The sequence below is a fragment of the Phaenicophaeus curvirostris genome, chromosome 11 (assembly GCF_032191515.1).
Source record: "Phaenicophaeus curvirostris isolate KB17595 chromosome 11, BPBGC_Pcur_1.0, whole genome shotgun sequence".
Classification (NCBI taxonomy): domain Eukaryota; kingdom Metazoa; phylum Chordata; class Aves; order Cuculiformes; family Cuculidae; genus Phaenicophaeus; species Phaenicophaeus curvirostris.
In genome coordinates, this window is record NC_091402.1 from 11,826,652 (window position 1) to 11,853,832 (window position 27,181).

Sequence of the window (27,181 nt, forward strand, 5' to 3'; positions counted from 1 at the left end):
GCTCTCCTCTCCCGCCACGACACACTCGTTTCTGGGACGAGGAGGGTCAGAAAAGGGATGAAAGAAGGTGGACCGGGCGCGCAAAGAGCTGAGCGAGAGGCTGACAGAGCGGGAGGCTGAAGGAGGTTGGCAGCTTTTGAAGAGTGAGAACAATTATGACAAATCTGAGATTCATGCCGGTGGTCAACGCAGAGACGGAAAAGAAAAAAAAAATTAAAAAACGCCCTGAGCTGTAATGTAGGACTCTCGGGTCTGTGCCGAGCGGGACCGGGGCTGGGAGAGGATGGGAGAGGAGCGGGGAGCGCGAAGAACTCGGGGTGCCCCGCAGCTCAGGGGCTGCCCCGGGATGCGGGTAGCCGCCGCCTCGCCCCGCGGGTCCCTCGGCCGAAGGGAGGCGAGAGGGAGGAGGGGAGGGACGATTTGGGGGCCGCGGCGAGCGTTGTAGCGGGTGGGGGGGAGGCGGCTGCGGGGCAGGAGAAGGGTTAAGGGCAGCCGCGCTCCCGCCCCCCGCGCACGGCGCAGGTTGGGAGGAGGGGTTTGCGCGGCGCTGCCCGGCCGCGGGCGCGCTCGATGCTGCGGGAGCCGCGCACCTCGGGGCTGCCGGGCGCCCCCCGCCCCGCCCGGGTAAGCCTGGCACCGCGAGCAGGGGCGGGGGGCAGCAGATAGAAATGAAATAGATCATGGGAGTAAAGAAGGGAACCGGCTGCGGCGAGGGGGAAGGAGAGCGCTGAGAGGGATGAGGAGCGCGGGGTGCCCGGGCGGCTCCTCGGGAACGGAGATGTGGGAGACGAAGGGGATGCGGGATGCGGAGATGCGGGGAGTAAAGAGGATGCAGCTCCCCGAGAAGGGAGATGCGGGGAGCGAAGGAGAGGCGGGATGCGGTTCCTCGGGAAGGGAGATGCGGGGAGCTAAGAGGATGTGACTCCTCGGGAAGGGAGATGCGGGGAGCGAAGGAGATGCGGGATGCGGCTCCCGGGAAGGGACATGCGGGGAGCGAAGAGGATGCGGGATGCAGCTCCTCGGGAAGGGAGATGCGGGGAGCAGAGGGGATGCAGCTCCCCGGGAAGGGAGATGCGGGATGCGGCTCCCGGGAAGGGAGATGCGGGATGCGAAGGGGATGCGGAGCGCGGTCCCCACTGCGCCGTGGTCCCCGGGCAGGTGCGGGGCTGCGCTCCCCCCAGAGCGGAGCTGGGGTCGGTGCGGCGCTCTGGGCACGGGGACCCGTCCTGTGTGTCTGTGCTGTGTGTCTGTGCTGTGTCTGTGCTGTGTGGCTCTGCTGGCAGAGGGATGCTCCCTCCCGGGCTGGCAGAAATGCATGCGTAACTTTTCGCTTGATCCGGCCAGTGTTCCTCACTCGAGTTTTAGCTTCTTTTGCTTTCCCCACGCTGATGTTCCTTCCGTGTCGTGAGCGACATAATGCAGCCTGTTTTATTTATCCCAGACAGGAATGACTTGCTCTCTAAATTACGAATTAAACTATGCAGCTTGCATAGCAAGTGGAAATTGTTTGTATCTTACATACTAATTATCCATCACCTTTTAGGCTAAGCGAAAGCGGGTGTTTTCTGCAAGGAGAGTTCAGTAAGAGAGTCTGGTGTCTTGCAGCAACGTATTCATTTTCCCTTGCTGGATTAATGTGGGCAAAGGATTAAAAGCCAGCATGTTGATGAGGCACCCTGAGGTTCAGGGAAGAAGGGAAACGCTTGGCTACGGAGAGAAGTCAGTTTTTCTGTTTGTGCTTGCACATCCTCCTGTTTACATAGTTTAGTTCAGGACCTGCATCCTAGCAGATAAATCATCTGGATGAGAGCAGAAGCTGGTGTAAGCCGCCTGTTCAAATGGTCACACTACTCGCCAGATCCTTTCTGACACGGCATCCACCACGCTCCGAGCGCAGCATGCGCAGCTGCCCACCAGCCACGCTGGGGCTGGGGATGCTGTGGACCCTGGCACGTCCCAGAGCCCCTTCCCTAGTTTCTCTTCCAGCAGCTCCAGCCCAGGTGTGCGTGCAGTGCTCCAGCCCAGACTCCCGAATGCCAGGGCTCCGCGCGTCGCTGTTGTGGGGCACGATGGCCGGCGCAAAGGGTGGGAAGTAGGGTGATGGGGCCCTGTGCTTGGGGCCAGCCTGGTGGACCCTACAGAAGCCTTTTCAGTTGCTTTCCAAGCCAGGACACTTAGTTTTCTTCTTTTCTGGACCTGAAGAGCTTGCATTTTTAGCCTGCCTTGCAAGTCCCTGAAAACTGCTTAAATGGCTCTTGAATAATCCTTCAAAGTCACCTCCCTTCTTTAATCTAATACCAAAAGGACTTTCTTTACATGGCTAATCCCTCTTTTACTTGCTGTACAGCCTCGTTTAAGGGTGTGCACACAGCTAATTTTCCCAAAGCAGCCTGCTTTAGACAATGGCTTCCGCTGGTGTGCAGCAACCTCTCCCTCCTGTGCTGAACTCTGGTCAGAGCTAAACACGTCTGACAAGATTTTGCTTGATTTCAGGAGGTGTTTCATCAGAATGCATCAAGTGAACTAACCCTTTGCAGGAAGCCACACCAAACCCTTTATTTTTGTGTATTTGTAAATGCCAACTATTCTGAGGCTCTGGAGGGTTTCCTGCCCTGTGTGTCCATGTGTCACTAGCCCAGAGGCAGCGCTTGGATAAGGAGGACTGGAGTAAAGCAGGGTGTGCCCACAGATAGTTGGAGTTGAATGATCCTGGCAAAACTCAGTGGACTTGGAAATCTTCCCATCCTTATCTTCTGCAGTGGAGTTGAGCTCTCTTTTAGCCCATCACCTAGTGTTTCCAGAATTTTAAGCTTGTGCTATTCTACGTGATGACAAAATGTATGTTTTGAATGTGAATGACAGCACAAGAAAAGCTTGCCTTTGCAAAAAGCCTCTCTTCTCCCTTAGCATGTAAACAGTAAACGTGATGAAATGATATTGCCTTCAAACCCTAACTTATACATGTATTAACAGTGATGTCCAGAGTTCCTTAGCCCCCTGCACCTGAGGTCACTGTGAATGCCTGATGAGGGGCAAGTGTGCCCTGGGTAGTGGGAGGGGAGGAGTGGAAGCGTAGCTTGTTCTCTGGGCAGTGAGGACACCGTTGGCCGTGGTGTGACTTAAGCCTCCTTGAATGGGTGGTCTCTGAGACTGCAGCCATCCTTCCATGGAGTGGCCTTAGCTGTATCTCCATTTCTTGTCTCCCTAGTGCTGATTTTCAACCATCATCTGAGGAACATTTGTTCTAGAGGGAATAATAGCACCACTGCAAGACAGCAAGCAACTGGTGAGAGCGCTCACCTTGGTTCCCAGACTTGCTCCTCCTCCTTCATGAAAATGCTTCTTATTGATATCAACATCTTTATTTTTATTGATGTTAACAGTTCTTTAATATAAAATACACTCCTGTGTTGCCTCATCAGGGACAGCTAAGAACACAGGTGTAAACTCCTGTACAATTTCTACTACAGATGCAAAACTTGAGAATAAATTTTTAGCTATGGTGCCAAATAACTTATTTCCCTTGGTTTAGAGTTGGCTTTGTCTGACAGTTCTGTGTAGTTAACTTGGTTTAAAAAAAAATAAAATCCAGAGGTAAAGACAAGGAAGAGCTGAAGGAAGAATGTTAATCACAAGATAGCTAGATCACTGCCTTTTTATTTTCTCTTACGGTCTTTCTGAATTTTATTTGGTGACCATGGTGGAGATATCCACTGCTTGTGGCTGGTCCCCATCAGGGGCACAGGTGAGCGCAGCCTCAGCGCTATGAGGCAGCTCCTGGGCTGTAGGGGGTGCAGGAGAAGATGCTATGGTTAAAAACTACTCTGCTGCGTTGGGAAGTTCATAAATCATCATAGGTCTATTTTTAGCCATGTTAGATTAGAACAAGTCTGTTGGGTTTTTTTTCCCCACACCTCCTGTCTTTGGCCTAAAATGACCCAATGCTATCCCTGTAAAAGCTGTTTTCACACTCCTTTTGATTTTTCTGATGACCTGTTGTTCAGCCTCACTGCTACACAGAGGATGGGGCTCAATTTGAAGATTTGGTGCAACAGTTGGGAATTTTCCTTCTGATGCAGAAACTGGAAGTCTGCTGCTTGGTGCATGAGTGATGTGCAGCCCCTGACAGGAAGGTAATCACAGACACAGAAAAGTAACATGAATCACACGAAATCCACAAATGTCAACTCTGAAGCTCTAATCTAGGCATGCTGCCAGGATTTAAAGTTGCACACATCTTTACTGTTATCTGCTACAATGGTTACTCAAATAAGTATGAATATCATGACAGTAGTGATTCATTCTTTTTATTATTAGTGAAGCAAATATATAATGATGACATCCAACTGGTTTACTGTTTCATACAAGTACACAACTGTTGTCTGCCCCACCATCATCTGCCAAAAATGGCAATATTAAAACAAGAACTTTCGTGTCAAATCTGCTTGCAGTCTTAGTATAAATGTGGTCCACATTTCATTATGAGCCAAGACAACGGTATTTTCTACACTAAACAGGGGTTTCCAGCATTATATGTATTGTACTTGGGAAATAACTTCATTCTTTGCTTTTCCCTAGATACAAGCAGTCACATTTTATCTTCATCTGCAGGATAAATATCTGTTTCAACAGAACACCAAGGAAAAGAAAGATTTTTTTTTTTTTAATTGCTGTATTAAATCACTGGAAGTCAAACCCCCAGGACCAACAGGGTCAAAGCATTTTGAGAACAATTATCTAGTGACTTTGTCATATGCATGATTCAAGTGTAGGCAGCTAGAGCATAAACAGCAAGTTTTGACTCTGCAGTGTAAATTGGGATTTTTGCTCAGGTATGTAATTACAGCATAGATATATCAGTATGTGAAATTCAGTAAGGTAAGTGATATACTTACTGCGTTATTCCCCTTCAAAAATGTTTTAAGGACTCAGGAAAATCTACAACCATTACGTTTTTTAAATTACTTTTACTGGGATTTTTAAAAAAATTGTATTAAACAGCTCAAGGTTTCAAAAATGAGTCTCTACTGCATTTGTTTCTTCCATTAATTCTTCCATAAGCTCCCAGTTGATGCTCTATTACTTGAAGGTTTGCTGAAGATGTCTCAGATATGGCCAAACATCTTTATTAATGAATAAAAGTTTTGATATATCCATTACCAAGCTCTCTGAAGATGCATTATACTAAAGATGGTACTTTACCACCTTTCCTCCTCTTTGTCTTTCCGGAGGCTTTGAGACAGGCTTCAGCAAGACTCAGTGGACACGACCATTATTAATCATCTCACATGGGCTTTCCCCATTCTTATTTGCAGAGCAGGATGTAGCTGAAAGACCAACTGTTAGGCTTGGCTTTCTCCAGATTTTTTTTAGCCCAGGAGGGAAATATGACAGCATTGATGGTTCAATTTGTATTCCTTTGCAGTCCCTACTCACTAGTAGCACAGTCCAAAGGACTCGTCCATCAGTGTTCAGCACCTCCCGCTTCTTTTTCTTGGGAGTTTTAATTCCCAACCTGGGCACTATTTCCATCTGTCTCCTGGGATTTCCTGGATTAACATACTTCTGAGGTGACTAGTAGGGGGACCATGGGGAACTGTACCCAGCCAAGGGGACATGTTCAGAGCTGCTGAGACTTGAAAGAATTTCCAACAGCTGTTGGCACTTAGTAGCTGTTCAGGAGACAAGTTAGTCCTTAACTGCTTCTAATTCCAGGTTGATTTACTTTTCTTTAAGTTCTATCAGTATAAGATCTTTGTCAGCTTCAGACAAAATCTGTGTTTATAATTTATTTATATAAATGTTTAGCCAATCAGGAGATGTGGTATTTAAACCCAATTTACATAAGGTTTAGCAGGTCATTTTAGTCAATTAGAAGACTAAGAAAGGGTACAAATAGCATACTTGTTGTTTGTAATGGAAAATACTGTATTATGAATAATAATTTAATCTGAATTGTATTGAATAGCAATAACCTACCAGTGTTTTTTTAACCGAACTGTAAATGCATGGTTTATTGAACACTTTTTATGCAGATAACAGAGTATTATTTGGGAAGACAGGCAAACAACATCATACTCTAACAATTAAACACATTTCCATCTCTATGCTTACAGTAATAGGAGTGTGAAAACCCAGCTAGTCATCTGTGAAAGTCCGCAGGATTGATGAGGATATTCAGTGCACTGCTGCTTTCCCTGCTCCCTGGCTGTATGGTAATGGCTCTGATCTCCTACTTTTACATCTTTCTAGTTACAGCTGCAAAATCCTGAGCGGAGATCTTTCTTCAGTTTGATCCGTAGTCACAGTGGTCTCCTTCCTGGGTTCTGTTAATGAGAAATCAGTAGAAAACTTAAGTTCTGTTCAAACCTCTCTGCTGGGTTTAGTTCCACCTTCCTCCATGCTCATCTTTTGACTGAGCCGTGGCTTTTTCTTCTGTGCCTTCAGGTAGTCACACGCTGCTCACCACAGATGAACTAACAGCTGACGTTAGAGGCTGGAAAAAGCCCATAAGCTGTCCAAGCTGCTATCAGTCAGGTTTCCCGTCCTTGGACTGATAGTATTAGGTTCATATAGAATCATAGAGTCATGAGGTAGGAAGAGACCCACTGGATCATCAAGTTCAAACATTCCTATCATATATGTGAGCCAAATTCTTCTGTTAACTTGGCTGTAGGTTTGTACCAGGTTTTAAGTCAATAATCTTTTATAGGACAGGTTGTATATTAGCAAAGAACGTGCATTGGTGAGTCAATGACAAAATACGCATCCTGGCCAACTGCCACAGTGCTGAGCTGCTTTCAGGGGCATCAGCCCACCCATGGCAACCTTGCTTTCTGACACTATCAAGAGTGTACACTGTTTCCTGAACTGATGCGCTGGTTGTTGTCCCCTTAGTCCTTTAGTAGGAACCCCACATTTTATGTAGAATATGTGTGAGGAACCCATAGCTGGTGGCCTACTATTGGTGCATGAATTCATTTCATGTGTTTTTCTTTTTCTGTTATATTATTTGATTAAATGGTACATTGCGTTAATGGTGTGACCCATGAGAGGTGTTTGAAAGGCACGCTCAGTGCTGAGTGGAGGAGGGTTCTTCACCTCCCACATAGAGCACTGAATAGCTTTCATCAAAAAAGATTTATTTATTACTACTACCCTGCTCTTGCGATATTGAGGCAAAAGCTCAGTATCCTCTTGCCAAAAATGAATGGATGAATCTTCTTGGTCTTTGTCTCCCAGTCTTTTGGAAAAAAAAAAAAAAACAAACAAAAAAGCATCTGAACAGCACTCAACTCCTAGTTTTCTTTAGAGGAGTTACTTAGCATAAGAGCAGAACATTTGCCTAAGAGGGTTTCTGTCGAAGAATGACATTTCATATTTAATTGATCTGTATTGTTCAGTTAGGGAGATATAACGTATAATGTCCTCTGTTGTGCATGTATAGCTGGAATGAGAAATGAATGAAATATTAAGTATGACACAAGAGTAATTTCAAACAGAATCAGCTCTTAGCAATGTACAAACTGGGATTTCAGTCCAGGCCTTGATACGTGTGAGTAAATAGGAGTTGCATAAATATATCACATTGTTAACTTTGACATGCAGATTATTTTGCATTATAATATTTGTTCGTATTGTGGCCAGAATCGGTGATCTTTTTGTTCCAAATCATATTTATAAACATTTCCAGCTCCTGAATTAATCTTCAAACATATTTCAGTGTGTTGTGCTTCTCTGGGAACAGCTTGTTTGGGCTTCCAAGCTCGGTTTCCCGAGGACAGGTGGGTTGTCGAGCATCGGGAGCTGGGCAGCGCGCACAGGCATGAGCATCACCTATCCCACAGGGTGGCAGCACCCATCACATGTCACCTGCACTGCTCCAGCTGCAGACAGAGCCACTTCAGCCACAGTTTGTCATGGTGCATCGTGTGGTGCATCGTGTAGTGCATCCCTCCTCGTCCGTGACGCAGACGGGGAGCACCCGCAGCCACCCCCGGAACTTTCGAAGCACACCCCTCTGGGAAAGAGCCAGTGCCGGGCTGCAGGGTTTTAGGTGGACTCCCTTTTTACAAGGACTCACGTGGAAATGACAAGGGGTAACGGGTATCAGTTGCTTCTGGGAAGATTCCGTTTAGATTCCAGAAGAAAATTTTTCACCCTGAGAACAGTTAAACACTGGAATAACCTCCACAGGGAAGGGGTAGATTCCTCTACACTGGACATTTCTAAGGCTTACCTTGACAGGGTGCTGGGCCATCTCATTTAAACCAGATGATCCTTGAGGTCCCTTCCAATCTGGCATTCTCTGATTCTATATTGAATTCTATGCCTACATCCCTAATCACAATTTCTACAGCATAATTTTCTCAGGATTCCTAATTCTGAGGTATCTATAGAAAAATTCGTCATTTTTCTCCTTGATACATTTCTTTAATTGGTGTCATGACTCTCTACTGACCCACAAAACCATTCTGCTTCTCAGTTTACCTCCCATTTTTCTCCACTGCTTCTATACTCACTTTGATCCATTTCACTTACACAGACTGACGCAGCAGGTCCTCTTCCGTTTTGGCTCACAGGTAAGGGGTTTTTTGGTGGCTTGCTCAGCATCACCCTCTCTCTGTTCCTCCCTAGCTCCTCTGGTTTCAACACAAGATCATCAAGAGGACAAGAAGATTCCTCTGTTGGATTCAACACAGTCAGACTTGCTGATAGAAAGCACCAGTTATTGATGAAGAACAGTTTTAAACTTTGCAGAAATTGATGCTTGTGAGAAGTGGCTGCACAGTTTGGGCTGAGAAGTTGCATGGTATAAGGGACAGTTTGCCTGTGTGCAGTTCTCTGACTTTATGCCTTGGCAGGAAGGCTTTTTGGAGATGTACAAGCATCTGTTAAGGACAGCTCAGTGTTGGTCCAGACCAGAAATCCACATGGCAGAACAGATCCACCAGCTGCATTGTCAGCTCCATTTTCTTTGGGCATCAAGCATTGATGGGAAAGGATAAGGACTGTGGTCAGGAGGGAGCATCAGGGCAGGTAGAAGGCACTGAGCATCTTTACCTCTCTGATCTCTGCTGCAGCAATATTTTCACATTGTTTGCCAACACTTCCTATAATGAATATTAAATGAATATATCACACGTTGTTTTACCAAGGAGGCAGAGATGGGAGGAGTGGATGTGGTGTAATGCTAAGTGTAAGACTGGGTCTTTCCTAAGGAGCACTAGTAATGTGCTGGTTTGAGTCAAAGAATTACTTGGTTGAATTCAGTGCTTGATGGGTCTGTCCTCATTGCAAAGGTAGGAGAAGAAATGGTCAAATACATCTGAGAATGAAGAGTGCAGAACATGGATTAACTCAATATTTTCTCTAGTCAAGTGGAAAAAAGGAAGCCTAGTATGAGAAAGCTGAAAAGGTCAAACTAATTTGTACTCGTGTGATAATGGGTAATACCTCCATTGTTTATGAAGCTTGCAAAATCTTTCCTGTGTTAAACACTATGATATATCTGATGGTGATTTTGAGAAATTAAAAATTAAATAGCAATTGTTCCGTCCTCTTCACACCTTAATCTGTTTTGGTTTAGGATTCCTTTGAAAAGTTACGTATTCTTTGCAAATTAGTTGAGGTGAAATTTATTCTGTTCTCTTGATTTCAGTGTGCTGTGGCTGAAGGAAGGAGGTACTTCTTAAATAAAAAAGAGTTAATAGTTAGGATGTTAAGAAGATGACTGAAAACCTGCCTGTTTCTAGCTGCTTAAGCATTCTGACTGTGTTCCCCTGTTTGTTTATTTTGCTGCAGTCTTTTCTGTTTATTTACTAGGGTAAGTGGAAATTTTATATGCGTGTACAGCTACTGCTATTAAAATAGGAATAACTGGTGAGTGCCTAATACCCCACACTGCTTTCTGCTGCCTTAGTTATTCGGGCAAATTTGAGCTTCTTTTAGTAGCCACTGGAAGCTGTGTGAATTTTCCTGGGATTTTGGTTTCTCTCCTGGGAGCAACAATGCTAAAAAGCTGCATAATTTTCCATGGAACGGTAGGGGACTATATAGGGAGTCCCTCCCTCATGTACAGCAAAAGGTGTAGGATCCAGAGGAATTCATTTGCTAGGCTTATGACATTTAATATCTAAAGTGATTTAGTATATCAAATTCTAGAGTTTTGGGCTGAATGTAGCTGCATTCGTCATTGTTGCAGAACCTTGACAGTGAACAAAAGGTGCTGCAGGGAACCATAACTCACACAGCAAATTAATGGGTTCCCAGCTTCGCTTGCTCAGCTAAATGGAAGCTGGGAGTGGTGCGGTCTCGCTGGCTGAGGGCTTTTTGCAACAAGTGTGCAGATTAGGAGTTTGCATGTCCTTCATCCCTGGAACAGTTATTAAAAGTGTAGCCCTCCTGCCAACTGGCTGTGACTGGTGTTTTTCACTCTTGAAGGTACTTTGCTATAAATGACTTCACAGGGCAGGGGAGAGCTTGTTAGCTGTTAAGGGAGCATGATGCAATTGTTTTACTAGAACTTTATTTTTAGCATATATCCATAGGAAAAAAAAAAGGATTTGATCGAGGAGATTTCATCTACTTTAAATTTTATCATGTCACACTGCAGCAGAGAACTTAAGGCCAAAAGCACAGTACGTCCAGTAATGCTCACAGGCCACAAACCACAGCTGATAATTTTTGCCACTGGACAGATAAGTGCATTGCAAGGAGATACTTGCTCACCTTTAAATGATAGGTTCTGCCAGTCTGGTTTAGGATGACAAAACCCTTTGTCCATAGACTGCTCTGAATCCCCCCCAGGCTGTTTTAAATCAGAAATCTCTTCAGGATCCTCAGCAATACTCATATTTTAGACTATTGGCCATAGGAGGTCTGTAGCCCCACATCTTCTTGGCCCCAATTTTGCTCTTAGCCTTTTTTTCTGATTCTGCCACCCTTACTGGTGGATGAACCCAGCTCCTGAAAAGGTTCCTATCCTCTTTTAGTTGTCAAATTACTGGGCATGCTGAAAGGCAGGGCATAGCTGACAAATACAGAGTGAAGAGAGACGATGCTCTACACTGACAGTTTAGTTGGTGGTGTGTTTTTTCAGCAGAGTGAGGAGAGCCTGTTTGCAATGATCAGCAGCTTCCAAAACTTGGATGTGAACTGGAGTTGTTTAGCACTTCATCGTGGAGAGCTGACTGTACATTTGGTAATTGGCTCAATCACCCTCAAGGGCTTAGAAGTTAAACATGCAGCAATGCCTGAGAAAGCAAATAGATGGAGGGGGATGGATGGTGATGCAAAGCTGTTTGAAACTACACCTGAATTACACCAAGAGGGCTTCAGAAAACGTGTGGAATTGGGTAGCTCCTAAGTACGGTCACTGCATGGTTTTGGCCATGTCAGGCAGTTTTGTAAGTTCTGAACTTGCACTTCTGAAGTTCAGGAAGACTCTGTGTTGTTTGGCAGTTTGTTCAGGTATCTGTAACACCTTTGCAGTGTATTGAGCAGTTCAGTGCACCCACATTGGATCCTTGAGGGGGAAAAACCACCAGAAAGCAGGTCACCTGCTCTCATCCCAGGTTTACATATAAGCTGGAGGTGCCCTTCTCCAGAAAACAAAACATCATGACTAATAAGGTCTTTTAAAAAGCAAAATGCACTCTAGAAGGCGGATGTTTGGAACTGTCTGATTTAAGGCACTGAAATGGTTGTGTCCCAATGTGTTCTGAGTACATTGGGATCATAGTGCACAGAGCTGTGCTGACAACATGGATCAAGTGGATTTGGTTGCAGCTTCTCTGTTACCTTCATTTTGGAGTGAGTTTGTTTGTTGGTGAGGGGTGTAGGGTTTGGCTGGGTTTGGTTTGGTTTCAGTCTTGACTCTTTTCTTTGAAGAACAAGTTTCAAGATTAGTCCAACTGTACTGTAGAATTGTATTGTCTCATTGCTTTTCTGCTTCAATCTTCTGGACCACTGATATCAGAAACTTAGCAGCATGTGGCAAAAGATGCCAGTTATAGTTCAGTAACTGAACTGTAAGTGGGAGCTTGTAGTGCAGCTAAATAACACACTATTGGCCAGCCTCTGGTGCTATGAATAAAGTCCTTACAGAAGGTTGAGTGTTAGATCACAGCTCGTGTGCAAACATTGTATTGGAAGAGCCCACTCAGCAATAGATAGTGTAAATGGACAGAAGCACAATGTTTGTATTGCTGTTTGCTTAATTACTTTAGATTTGCTTCTTTGTATACATTTGCCTGCACAGACAATGACTCTGAGGCTCTGCCTCCGCCTGAGCAGGAGTGAAGGAGATGGAAGGTGTTTAGACAAACTGGGACAGCTGCAGGCTTTGTCACCAATTTACTTTGGAAGAGGAAAGGCCTGGGAGTTACAGAGGAGGCAGGAAAAGGGTGGAGAGCATGAGGCATAGGAAGAAAACTTCAAAAAGCCAGGAAAAAAGTCCTTTTTCCAAGTCTTTTCTCCTCTACTCGGACTCTTCTATCCTTTACTGTTTCTGTGGCTCCATTCACATGATGGCTTATGTGATAGCACTCACTCAGTTGGCAACAAGAAGACATCCCATACAAGACTGATGCTTCTCCTCTGTCAGCTCAATCCAATGAGGACTTGCCAAAAAACCCCACATTTGTGGTGGGTCTGCTGTGAAAGAGGATCTCTTGCTTTGGAAGAGAGACTGACAGCAGTTAGCTGAACCCTCCTGTTCCTCCATCCTCTGGGAGCTTCCTCCTGGTGCAGGGGGAAGAGGTTGCATGAAGAATGCTTTGGGCTGTAAGAAGACATCTAGAGCAGGTGTTTCTGGTTTTGTCTGGGAAGATCCTTCAAATCTACTTTACAAAGAAGATTTAACCAGGCACCGGGGTGGTCTGAGAATTGAAACCAGCCCAAGGACTAAACCCTTAACTGTTACACTGGTGTATTTTTTCTTTTATGTTAACAGGTCAGGAAGTTATGAGATTTGTGTTATAAGTATATGGTTTTGTGGAGCAGCTGATGCTTCCCTTCATTCCCAGTGTACTGAGAGACAGCTAGACTACCTCTGATAGCCTGCTTCCTATCAGCACGCACTGTATCTCGGAACCATTTTATTGGTATGATTATTATTGTATTTTAGAACCATTACCTAAAATATGGAATCACTGCCCCCAGAAAAGTGGGTTATCCTTTCCTGGATAGCTAATTTTATTTCACTCAGGAAAATTTGATTCATATTTCTGAAACATTGCCACTGAACAGCTTTCTAAGCAGTGTTGCAGTGCAAGAGCAAATTAGATTCTTGTAGGGAAAAGGAAAATATTGTTGTTGCAAGTGTCCAAAAGGGTTGAAATGAAAATAATCTTATAGATCAAACTTAAACTGAGTTCAGATATTACAGAGATAATACAGTTCCATACCTGGAAAATCCCATCTGTCAAAAATAAACTTCAGGGCCACATTTTACAATGGCACTTCTTGTTTTGGATCATCTAGCTTCTATCTCTCACAGACCTGGGATGTCAGCCCTATGCATTACCATGGCACAGATCTTGCAGAGTAATTAGAGCTGCATCCGTCTGCTCAATTATTAAAAAAAAAAAAAAGGGGGGGGAATGCTCTTCAGGGATTTATAAAATCCTTCGCAAATTGCACCAGTATGAAATGGCAGATACTATCTGTCTTGGTGACTTTTGAATAATACTCTGAAAATTTAGCCAGGCTATAGCTAAGCCTAATGTCTCCAGGAGAAAAATACCTTGTGAAGTTCTGCAGTTTGATGTAGGAGCAGTTTGCTTGAGAACTTATTTGACCCTTATTACTATCACCTCTGAATGGACTTAAGATTTTAGGTCTTTAATTATCCTTGTCGAAGTCTCCTGAGCTGGTTTTGTGCTATTTTATGAGAGACAAAGAACTGAGATTCGCATGCTGAGATGGTTAAAGATAGATATTCAGAGATACAGAGGTACTTCAGTCTTTTGTAAGCTCTACCTAAATTATTTGAATTTTAGGTTGCAGAGCTATTAAAATAAGGTTTTTATGGCAGAGAAGAAATTTTAACACTGCATTGGTTTTTTATCCCACATGGATTGCATCATAACTCTGTCTTATGCTTAAAACTAATTTAATTATTTTTGCACCTGGTTTTCGCTTTAGATCAGTCGTTCCCAGCTGCAAGGGATTCAGGGCCTCTCTGAATTCTTGCTTTAAAACTATCAATAGCTAGGACTGGGAGTGTATTTTTGAAAATGTAATCAAATATGATTTAGCTGTCTAAAACATTATGAGTAGATCTAAGCATTCACATAGAAATACTTGAAAATATCTATACTAACGTAATGCCATCCATTAGTATTGCATGAGGTATAAAATACCATGCAGTATTTAAATCCAACTGCAGTGAATCCTCTGTAACTATACTGACAGTATCTAAATTTAGTAACTAATTAAATTCCACCTAACAGAAGAATGTGTTTCTCCATTGCAATCCACTTCTTGTAAGAACAAAGACCATGTTTATTAGCTATCCTTCTTTTTAATGTAGTGTAGTATTTTATATATATAATGTTAACTATATGCCTGTGTTTTCTGAATTCCTACATGTGTCTTTCAGTATCTCTACTGAAAAGGACCTGGGAATCCTCTGTACTGCAAGCTGAACATGACCTGGGGCTGAGGCTCTTCCACCCCTGGGTCTTTCTCATGGCCATGAGGATGGGGGGGGACATTATTGCCCCTCCCCTGGCTCTTGTTAGTCCACGTCTGGACCTGCTGTCTGGCTCTGGCTCCACTGTGAGGTGGTTGCTGATGGAGTTGGTTGTGCTTAGAGGGCTACTGGGGCAGCGTGAACCATGGCCTGAGCAACTGGGTCTGGATTTGTTCTGAGTGTCTGTCTGCTTAGGGCTGCCTTCATCCATGACCAGAACTACTCCTACTCTTTTCACTGAAAAAGCCAATTCATACACTTTATTTTCCAGACATTTCACTGACTGAGCCTCTGGCTGTGGAAGCCTCCACCTTTAAGACTGTGATGAAGTCAAGTGTGTAGCCAAGCCCTTACAGGATCAGGGCCAAACAATTTAAATAATTGATGGACTGCTGTATTTCTTTGGCCTTTCTAAAGTAAACTGTGTTTCAGATGGACATGAGCTGTCTTAGATGTTTATTTGGGAGAAAGCAAGCCCCTTGAATTGCAGTGATTTCCCACAGGATTAACTTGGGACCAGAAAAAAATATTTCCTCAGCTTCATCCTTCTTTCCCTCTCTCCAACCAAACACCTTTCTTCCCCCCCACCCCTCCATTCAGTCTTTTTCTATTCTTTGTTATGAAAAAAGGAATCCTTTTAAATTAAACATAATCTGAAAAGGGGTGGGCAGGAAAGTTTTCTTTAGTGTGAACTAAGTTGGCTAACTATCCTAGGAGTATTTTGATTTTGTAGAGTAAATGACTGTGTAATTTTTGTAAATGTTTAAAAATTAATAATACAACTAGAATATATGTATTTCCCATAACACCTGCCAGTATGTGAGAGACAATGCAAAAGTAAAAGAATGGGAAAGTACTGATCCAAATATTGTGTAAGTTGAGAAGAAAAGGCAAATGGAGGCAAAAAAAAATAAATAGCAGAAGTGGATAATGAGCATCCATGTTTTGATTGCTATGTGCTACTGTGGTCCTCTAGACTGGTTTGTTGGAAGGATGTCATTTGCAGAGGCAGGATATGGGAGAAAATAGAATTAGGTTGTTGAAAACTAAGAAGGAAATGTGTGTGTTTCGGATGGTGCCTCATATTCCACTTTTGCAAATGGCTATATATATATTAGCTGAAAATAGAAGTGTGGCAGAAATAGCAGAGTTAGGCTGGGCTTAAGGGAGAGGCAATTGCATTAGAAAACAAAGAATGTGTAGCAGTCCAGAGAAGTGTTGCTTTTTGGAAACTTCTCTTTGAGCAATTTCTTTCTCCAGTGGAAAATGTTAGTGAAGTAGGACATTTCTGAGAATTAATTTATAAGACTGTTTATTTTTGCCAATCTAAAAACAGACCAAATTATTGAAATTCTATAAGTTATATAATTGGACAAAGTCGTTCATAGCAGAAAATATACTTTGATCCAAAATGTTGTGGGTTTTTTTCCTATAGTCCTTTTACACTTTGTGTCATATTACATCTCTAAACACTTTCTTATCCTTTTCTGAATTTGAATGTGTTAAGAAATCTTAAAACTGCTTTTGAGGTGACTTTGGTGGCATTAGGAAGTGAGTAAAGTGATGGTGTTTTGGTAGTACGAGTAGGCTGCATTTCCAGCCCTCGGATGTGACGGCATGTTGTTGGCACAGACATCTGTTATCACTGGTTGTGGTTATTTCATGGAGTCTTAAATACCTTGCGCATGTCAGCAACACTGCTAACAAAGGCACTGAAAAGTTTTTCTAAGACCAATATTTATAGCCGAAGATAAATTCCTGCTGTTGTCAACTGATTCATTATCCTCTTCATGAAGAAAAAAAGGATTCAGCCTTCTGCTGTGAAGATTGCTCCCTCCATTCATTTCCTTAGCCACTGTCACTCATCTCCTTCATTTCTGAACCTTATCATTTTGTATTCCAGATATTGGATTTGATCCATCCATCAGCTGCCAGTAACTTGTCAGAGACCCTGGACACTTCCACATCTATTTTCTGTGCAGGTCCTGCCAGAGGAGAGGAATATTGTGCAGAGAAGGCTTCACAGACTTGATCCATTCTTGCTGTATCTCATCTTCAGATTAGCCTTTTTCACCACTTGCCCCCAAAACAGAACCTGTGAATTTGTAATGGCTGATGCTTAATTTGTGAGGAGATTGTACCTTTATTTCTATGGTTACGCAAACACTTCTATTTCAAAATTTTTACAAAACACGTAAGGGAAAATTCTGCCCTCCACTACACAAATAAAACTTTTCCCATTGTGTTTCTTCAGCTGAACTTAATGGTAATGCTTAGAGAGAGGTTTCCATGGTGAATATAGAAAAATCAAATTTGAAAACTGTTTCTTTTCTGCATTCGCTTCTATTGTTTTTAATGGTCACTGTTCTGCATATTTAACAGTCATTATCCACACCTTCTAGCTTGTGAATACATTTACATATTTTTAAATCAACAGTAGCAGGGAAAAGTGCATGATTTGCCCAGTGCTGCTTATATATTTTATTTTTTAATTTTTTTTTTTATTTTTTTTAATCCTCTAGTGGGGTCTGTCAGAAAGGTCTTTTCTAGCATACAGCTTTGCTTATTTGATAACTTCTTGTATTGATTCTTTACATCACCTACTTCTTACTTCGGCTATATTTCATTTCTGTTCTTCTATTGTAAAAGTATAAAATGAAAACCTTGCAGTTACTTGCTTTATTCATTTGTTTCCCTGTTGGAGCCTCATATAGCACGTTCCTCGTCTGTTTATCAAGCACTTTTTCTCTAGCTTTTTTTTTTCTTGAACATAAAGAATCTGCCTTGGAAGCAGTAAACTTTTAATACAGATTATTCAGAGCCATACCTGTAGCTTAACCAATGTAGCCAGGTTTTGCAGCAGCACTTTCTGCAGCTTTCCTTTATGAAGCAGCTCTTGCTGCACCCTGGTCCTGGACGTGTCCCGTGAGTGTGACAGTGATGCGTGTGCATGGACATGGCCTGGGAGTCCTTAGCCCTGGTACAGCAGCCCTGATGCCCAGGACGACTTCATACCTAAAGCACTGATGATGGGCTTGCCAGTACCCATCACTTCTCAGTTTGTCATATTACTATTTTCATTCCTCTAGGAGAGAAAATGTCACGATGTCATCCTGAGAGCCTGTTACTCCTCTGTGCCTTTCTCCAGGTCATTTCTGTATCAGTCACGGGAGGCTGCAGCCTGGGGAGCATGCTCTTGCCTACTCTTACTTGCTCCTGCCTATTCTTACTTGCTGGGAAATGCTGCCTGTGCTGCTTCTCACTGGAATCACGCCAGTTGTTGCTTTATGCATTGTTTCATTTTAGTTGTGTGCTAAAATCCTGCTCTTGTTCCATCTCAAGCAATTAATTAGTCCAATTTCCATTTTAAATTTAACTTCAGCTTAGTAAAAATTTGCCAGCCCTGCCAAAGTGCTGACATGTGTTTTACCAGATATTTGTTACTAAAGTCTTTCAAAATAATTCCCTGATAAAAGTCAAGTACAGTGAACAAAACACTCAAAATAATCATGAGTGGCCCTGAATATTTAGTTGTGTGGATGAATAATGGAGAATGTGTTCTGGAGAAAAAAAGAGGGTGCAAGGTTATTATGCAGTTTCCTTAAACCCCTTTGCCAGTCTCTTGGTTTTGGCCTTACGGCAGGAGGTACGCAACATCTTGCAAAGCAGTCAGATCTGTAGGTAAGCAGATACTGATTCAATACCTGGACTTCTGATTGACCTCAGACCTTGTTGAGTTGGTGCTTTGGGGGTAATATTACTCTTTTTGGTACGTGCAGTTCACTGAAGAAAAATGTGAAGCTTTTTTTTTTATTCATAGCAACTTTCTGTTGCTAAATAAGAAAATATGTAAAAAAATAATAAAGTAAATTATATCTAATTACAAACTGTACGTATAATCTCAAGGTGGTAGCATCATCAAGCGTCAGTCCTGTCATGGCTGTGTGGGATCGCTGCCGCTCTCATTAGGGGCTGTTCCTTTAAATGACTGTCACTGTTGTCTGACAACGTTTAAAACATTACCTTGTTAAATATTGCCTTCTTAATATACATTTCTGTGTGATTTGACAAATGGATCTCTTCAGTTTCATGCAGAAGAGAAGCTAAATGAGTCAGTAAATGTTAATGTGTCCATGTTCTTCCTAGATAACTAGTTGCCCTTGGGACGGTATCAATAAGTGGCATTTATATGATATTATGAATGTGTTAATTATGTGTACACAAAATAATGAGTAAGCAAAGGTCAAGGACAAATGTGATTTCCCCAGAAATACATGTCAAACAGTTTCTAATATTTAGGTCATTACCATTATTGAATATTCAGTGTAATTTAAATTATGTGCATGCTTTTCATTGCTCACATTTTTAGTCCAGAAGATACTGTGCAACTTCAAGGACTGTGCAAATGTTTTGTTACAGAATTTACCAAAACCTCAGCAGTGGCTGAACTATATTTTCTGCATACATTGGTTAACTGCCAGATGGAATTTGGGATTGATTTCTTGTTTGAGATGTAGCCTTGTGATGTTGGGCTTTGTTGGGTTTTTTTTTTTGGTTTTTTTTTTTCCCTAAGTTTGAAATGAAGGAAATGAAAATGTGGCCGTGCTGGCTATTAAACTGCTGAACCTTGAAACTCAATGAGAATCAAAACAAAATGCTCTTGAGACCTTAAATGCCCAACTTTGCCGTAATTCATCGGGCTGTTAATTATCAGCACACTTTTAAAAAGCAATGCTGTTAGCATACTGGAGATTTCGGTCTTTCCTTTTTACTAGCAAGCCTTAAGTATAACAGGGACTGTTACGAAATCCAGTGGGTTTTGTGACATGAGGCAAGAGGAAAACCTAGCTGATCAATACAGCCATTAATTAGAAGGAAAGGTTCAGCCATGATTTTTACTTCTAAACTTTTACATATTGACATCTGGCAAAACAGTTAAAAAGTCAATAAGGATCTAAAACTTACTGTATTGTGCGGTTGCTTACTGAGAAATAACAATTAAGCCTTCTCTGTCTCCCAGGACCTCCTCTCACGGGTGTCTGGAAGCATCTCACTACCAAACAAGATGCTGCTCATATATGAAATATTCATGTTATGACATCAAAACATGTTGCATATTATTTCAGTACAGTAGGCTGAAATTAGATTCGCATTTTCTTTTGCTTATAAATGCCTGTCAGAGTTGCTAAATCAGTTTGTCTTTGCTGTCTTCAAATAGTGTCAGTTTGAATTTCCTTCATGCTGCATATTGTTTTGGGCAAAGACACGTTACTTCTAAATTCAAGATGAAGTGCCTCATACTCTTTAAATAAAGGTGAAAACCCCAACAATTAAGACTGTTAAAATTTTTTGGGGGGAGGAGGGCAGCTTGCACCCATTTTAAAGTGAAACAGAGGCTACCAAATGCTGCTGTGTTGTGATCTTTGCTTCCCTCCCTGTGCAAGTGTCACACATACAGTGCATTGCGTATTAATGGTTATAGGGTATATTATACGGCATTCTGGAGTCTAGAGCTAATGAAGTAGAGATAAGCTTTGAATACCGGATTATATAACTTCCTCAATGCAGCTGAGGAAAGATCAGATCATTTCAGCAGTTGCAGCTGCCCTGCAAGTGTTAATTCGGATTGTAGGTGCTTGATCTATGGAGCACATGCATCTGCATCCTTCAGATGGGTCAGTGGGTCCAAGAGGAAATCAGGGCAGAGACTTTGTCGGTACCTGTCTGTGAGCTGTCTGTTATGGTGGTGGCATGACACAAAACCCAACAAGCAGCAGCACTAGGCTCCTACAGACCACTCTCTGACGTGCTAAAGCATCTGACAAGGCTATGACCTGGTCCTTTAAAGCAGCAGGCAGTGGAATTAATTCACTGTTAGCTTTTTTGGCACTGTAATACTGCATTCATGCATAAATAATCTCATCTTAGTTATCCTGATGCTAAAAAAAACCAGCTTCTGTCCCCAGACTACCAGATATTTGCATTAGAAATATCCTGTCAGAGAAGCTACACATGCTTGAAAACATCTATTATTTTCTTCCCTGCCTTTCTGCTGTGTTCTTGTCACCCAGCCTGTGCCTGCGGCTCCTTCCCACCTGCAGCCATTGCTCCAAGCTGCACCAGATAGACACCTCTGCACCTCTGCCTGCATCTGTTCAGGGGTCTGTGGTTTTGGAAGATGCACCGCTTCTCAGAAGCCACTCTCAGTATATCTTTTTTTTTTTTTCTTAAATTAAGCCCAGCTTTTTAAACTTTAACCTTCCTCATTTTCTGCTCTACTACTACCCTAAGTGCACTGCTGAAGTTTTGAATTCAAATGTACCTTTTTCCCTGGATTTCCCTTGGTCTTTTAACATTACTCTTTTTAATTCCTACCAGTAAATTTGTTAATGAAGTGTATATAGTTTGTTGACATTGCTATTTTTATTCATTGAATATAGTAATAATATAATTCATACCATATAATAATATAGTATAATAGTATATAATAATAATATAATTAGTTTCATTGAATATAATCCAAACAAGCATAGAAACTGGTGTATAAAGCTTTCAGATTACTCTCAGCAATAGTTTGAGATCTCCAATAGGTCTGGAGCAAGGCATAGAGACTGAGAGATGTACAAAACCAGCACAGCCCCTGCCAGGCGTTTGCTTCCATAATGGGGGATTTGTTAGGTGCACCAGGTTCTGCACTCGCTGTATCTAACTGGGCTTTCATGATTTGTCCTCTGCTATATACTGTGATACCTTTCCCACCTTCCTGAAGTGCTTGTTTGCCTCCTTGGCATGCTCCCAGTTGTTTTCAAGGATCTGCTTTTAAGATGAAATCACATCTGCAAATCTCCGGCTGCCACAAAACCTCTGTACTGCTCTTTTTGAAAAGTGAGGCTCTTGTGATGAGCTTCTGCATTTTCCATTAGGAGAGACTTTCCAAAAAGATTTTTTGAATGATTTCTTGATAGCTGGCAATCTCCTGAATAATTTCGTACACAGAAATTGTTCTTCAAGGTGTTCTGTTCTGGCAGTAACAACTGTTACCAAGCTTGGTTTGTCACCATTTCCAGCCTATAACTTGGAAAGCCGTGGTGCCTGTAGGTCTGGCCCGAGGGGCCAGTGTTACCTCTCTGTTCTGAAATAGTGGGCAGGTCACCTAATTTTTCTGTGCCTCTGTATCTTCCTGCCTGGCTTTGTGGTTTTTTTTGTCTATTCCTTTGAGGTCCGATAGTCTTTGAGTTGAACAATGTGGGTGATCTGAGCTCTGTTTTAATCCAATGATAAATAGTTAATTTTGGAGGTTTAGGTTGACAGCAAGCCACCTTGGAATGTCAGACTGTGAGACTTTGGTTTCCTTCTATAATCAGATAAGGAACAGATATTTCCTGTAAATCCTCCCCTAGTGTTCAAGTTATACCATTAGAGCATTAAGTCAGATACATGACACCTGATTTCAGAGTAATTCCTGAGGAAAAAGCACATTATATTTTTTTAATGGGCTTCCCAGGACTTATTTTGTTTCTTCCTGATGAATATGAATTCCAGCAAGTTCACCTGAATTCTGACCTTCAAATACACAAAGGACTTTTTTTTAGAGCAAGAATATGGTCTTTAAAATTATATACTGTCCATGTGAATGTCTTCCTTGCTTCCCTTAAAAACCCCTTAGAGTGGAATAATAAAACTGTTACAAGTGTTCCTGAAGTTCATCTGTGTGTTTATTATGAACTACTTGCATGTTATAGAAATACTATTCATGTCAACTCGCCCAGTACCAATCTTTTCTTTCCTAACAGCTTTATTTGGATTGTGTGCTGCATACAATATCGCCACTTCTCTTCATCTCCTTTTCTTCTGATTGCCAAGTAACGTCAAGGAAATTGGAGAAACTTCTCATAATGTACTGTGTGGCTTGCTATAACGGTCTTTCCCAAGCACCTTGGTTGAATAAATATCCATTGAATAACTGGAGAATGCATTCATATTCTTTTTATTTTGATTTTATCTTCTATCTTCCTATCTGTGCATCTTCAAGAGTAATTGCCAGTTTTCACCTCCTACAGAGAAAGTATAATAGAGCTGAAGAATAAGTAAAATGTGCTCTGTTTCTTTCTCTTTTGTAAAGGAACCTTTATATTCTTACTCATGCATACACTAATAATTTGCAAACTGTAAATCATAACCTCATTCTCAGCTGCACTTGCTGTAAAAAGCTACTCATATGCTTTCTGTGTTTCCTTTCCTCATGACGCTTGCCAACTGGAGACCTGTACATATGGCCCATTCCCCTTTATGAAATAAGTCAGTCCAACTCCAATGTAGTGAAGGTATCCCAAATGAATACAGAGGTTGGAGCCAGTATGTTCCCTATTATAGACATCATATCCCCATGCACTGCTGATCTGATAGCAGCCAGACTACATGGCATGCATTTTAATGATCCTGCCTGTACAGAAGCTCTCAGAGGATTACTGCATGGTCTCCCCGTGATGGGTGGTGAGTTCTTTTCTGTCATTTGATATGGGATGCTGTTAGGGGTGACTGCAGTGCGAAATATCTCTGCATATGGGTAAAACGCCGTATTCGATTTGAAAACACTCCTGGAGCTCTGGCTGTCATTGCTCTGCAGGGACCTTTTCTTAATCTGAACAATAATAAGGTCAGTTGGGTGCAGCATGATTTTTCCATCAATTAGTTAGTCATACTTCTAACGAGGCATCTATAATCATGCATGTTTAACCTGAAGGTTACATGGCGTAGCTAGCTGTGTGACCTACGGATCATAGAGCTGATAATTTCTTATTTTGTAAGTCAAAAATTTAATAGATATTTGCAGTTGAATTGTCCTGTCTTATGTCTTCATGTTCCTACCTGGCTGCTAACCAAACTACAGAATTAAAACTCCTGTAATCTGGACAACCATTCCTCATTCTTCTACCTCATCCCTCAAGGAAAGTAAACAAGAAGCACTTTGCTTGTGAGCCTTCTCTTTCAATGTTAAGCAAAAAAAAACAGACTCCAGATGACCTGATATGCTTCTCACAATGGGTTTCTTCTCAACTTTCTCCCTGCCTGTGGCCATGAACATTGAAGATCTTACTGCATGCTGAAGGGTATCTCACTCACTGCTGACACCCGTGGAGGACAAGGCACAAGAAATCCTGTCTCTCTCCCTCTATCCCTCCTTCTGCTGATTTGCAGACTTCTGCATTTGACTTTAGTTCAGTTCTTATCTGTAGCACAAAGATACACCAGGCTTTTCTTTGTAAGGGTAGGTGTAGCAGCTGTGATACAGGACAGAAATGTACACATTCTAGAAAGTGTTTTCAAAGCTGTTGCAGCATTTGGGTTAGACTTATAAATGACTTAAAAAAAAAAAAAAAGAGTTGCACAGTTATAGTTTGAAAATAACATTTTTTTCATTAAAAAGTGGTATGTTATGTGAGCCTCCAATAATTCTGCTTTTTTGTGACTACCAGCAGGGAAAAAATAGTCAGAAAATTACCATTCTACTTGAAATCCAATATCTCTGAACACCCTAAAAATCCTAAGGATCTCATTTATAGATGCATTCAGTGCTGCTTAAGCAAAAGACTCCTCCAAATAGTCTAGTGTTTATGCACTTTCCATTGGATCTATTCATATTTCAAACTTGTGAATGTTACATTTGTCATTGTGGGGTGCAAAAACCTCAGTCAGAGAGAATTGAGACCTCAGTTTCTAATAATCCTTCTGGCACTATTTTTATCTTTATTGAGGAAATAATAAAAGTTCAGCCATTTAAACTACCAAACTGTCCTCTTTTTGCAATATGCAATTACAGTTTTAATCAGTGCATGCCTTAACAACCCTAGGAAGAATTCATTATTTCTGTTGGCACAGCATGGTGTACTTTCCTCTTCCACTTGAAATGCATTTCTTGCTATTTGCAGGATGAAGTTTGAAAAGTTTAATTATAAAATGAAAAAGAAAAGATCATAAACCAGAAGGGAAAAAAATCTCATCTCTTGCAGATTTGTATTGAAAGTTACTTCGAACAGTTGAGGTTGGCCATGATGTTCTGAGTGCTTATACCAAAGAGCAGGTTACTGTTCTTTTCCTGCACTTTATTGCCTAATTTGACACTGATTAAGTTAAATTATCAGTCAGATTTCTGACTTTTAGGTCAGGTGCTTTTAAGCAAAACTGGCCCATCAACTGAACTACATGTCAAAATCCTGGGGATCATTATAGCAGGGCTAAAATTAAGACTTGATTCAGAATTACTGACCACCCTGAGCCTACTAGCTGCTTCATGTAATCCTAAATCAGCAAAACACAGACACAGAACGAGTAACAAAACCTATGCTCAACACAGGCACTAATACAAGAAGAAATAAACATCATTACAAGGTCAGTGTATCTAAATTGGTATCCTCATTGTTTTATAAGAAAGTAATGAGAAACTCCTTCAGCCTCAAACAGAAGTCAATAGAAAATCAACAAACGGCTACCACGTACATCTTTTTTTTCTAGCTAGAACCAGGGACAACAGGCAGACACTCTGGAATAACACAAATACACATGCAGAGGCACATGCAAGCTTTAAGAAAAGGCCAAACACATTCCAGAAAGCAGCAAAACCACCCACTGCTGTTACTTTATGAATAGATGGTAGATTCGCCTTCTGCATGTTGGTGAAATAATGAAAAAATCCTGGGATTTTGAAGGCGTAAAATTGCAGTCAATTTATGTTTATAGCTGTAGATGGCCACACAAGTGAAACTAAATTGAGTGCCGGATGGAGCTAAGAGGAGGCAAAACCAGAAATGCAAGTAAAAGATAAGGTCGTAGAAATTTCTCTCTCCAAAGCTAATCAGAATTAAGTATCCTATTGCCAAGAGCATAGAGAGTGTTTCAGATAACAGATAGTGATGGAAATTATGTAGGATAATTACGTCGGAAGTAACAGCAAATGTTGTGTGCGTTGACTCAGAAAATAAGTCACCTCCTTCTATTATCACCAGAGTGGGGTACCTGCTGCCACATGTGATGTGTTATGTTACCCAGCTGGGGAAAAAAAAAAGCTCAGTGATTAAGTGTGTTTAATACTTAGCATCTAACATAGTATTCAAAATTTAATCGCTTTAATTTGCAATTGTAAATCTCCTGTTATCAATTAATTTACATTGTACAAGTAACCATCTGATTATCTTTGTGCATTGCTGTATTTACACTGCAATTTAATTTTAAGTGATTATCGTGTAATTGCATATAGTTAGTTATACCTTAGAAAGAAAGTGATGTATTTACATGTAATTAGAATAATTACAGTTGAGAGCAAATCTTTTGACTTTTCTTCCTTTTCAATGTGTCTTAACAGTTTCTGTGGCCAGAATTACCATTGTCTAGACAAAGCTGGGTCTCCTTTGGACGGGTTAGGTTAGCCTCCTGCAAGTTTAGGTATGCAGAATTGCATTTTGCTTTTGGCCTGTATTGATTTTCCATTTTAAAATATTTTCTCTATCTCCTAATATTAACCTGCCCCTCCTCTGTATAAAAAGAATCTAGAGTAGGAGGGAGCACTGAGTCTCTTGAGTAGAAAACCCAGCGCAGCCCGTGAGGAAACAGTGAGACAGTGACCTCCATTCTTGGCATGGATGAATGCTTTCCATGTAGCAGTTCTAACAAAAAATATTACCCTATTATAGTAATACTAAGGGTATACTTTATGAATGCCATCAAGGGCAAAAGTGGCTTTCATGTCCAGTACTAGTAATGGTAATTTTATTCGTCTTGCTGCTATCATCACTCCCTCAGCCCTCCATCACCCCACTTGGAATCACTCTGGTACCCGACTTTACTGTCACAGCCCGTTCCCTGCCTCAGTCCTCCAGCACTTGTACTTTTAAAAGAAATAGGGTGTTTTCTGATCATTACCATAACAGAGGATCTCTGAGATCCAGTTAGAGGCTTCTGTTCCCCCTCACCTTTAGCAGAAAGGATACCTTGGGTTTATAACAGCTCTGGGAAAAGTCTTTCCTCTGTAACAAGGGGTTTACCAGAGAGAAAGGAGATGCCCCGTGCTGCCTTGTTCAAGGCCAGGTCATTAACATTTGTGTTTCCTCTGATCTGAAGATCTGGGAGAATATTTGGGATTCACAAAACAGCTTTGAGTGGCACAAAGGATGGTACTATATTGTGGGATAGTCCAAGTTTCCTCTTGGGCTGGAGCTGCTGGGTGTCTGGGTAATGAAGGGTTTTCTCTTTGCTTAGCTGGTAAGACCTCTGAGTTTAGTAAAGGATTTTATGTCTCCTCAAGGGAGAATATCTTTTCACTTCTTTTCACTGCTGCTTCTGCAGTTAACAAAATAGCTCCCAGTCATGCTGCTGTCAGATTCACATTGTCCGGAAATGTTATGCCAAGGTAATCATCTCATTACTAGGCCTGATGGAGAAGCTCCGAGAGGTGCCTCTCCTCTTCTGCCTAAGTGAATGGTGGATGGC

General features: G+C 41.7%; 1 protein-coding gene across 2 annotated transcripts in view; it reads left to right on the forward strand.

Moving 5' to 3' along the window:
* The first annotated feature begins 564 nt into the window (after positions 1-564).
* Positions 565-27,181, forward strand: part of CNTN4 (contactin 4) — a 332,207-nt gene continuing 305,590 nt past the window's right edge. For both annotated transcript variants that reach the window (XM_069866137.1, XM_069866140.1), the window contains exon 1: positions 565-624. The gene's annotated coding sequence lies outside the window, so the exon portion shown is untranslated. The remainder of the gene's footprint in view (positions 625-27,181) is intronic.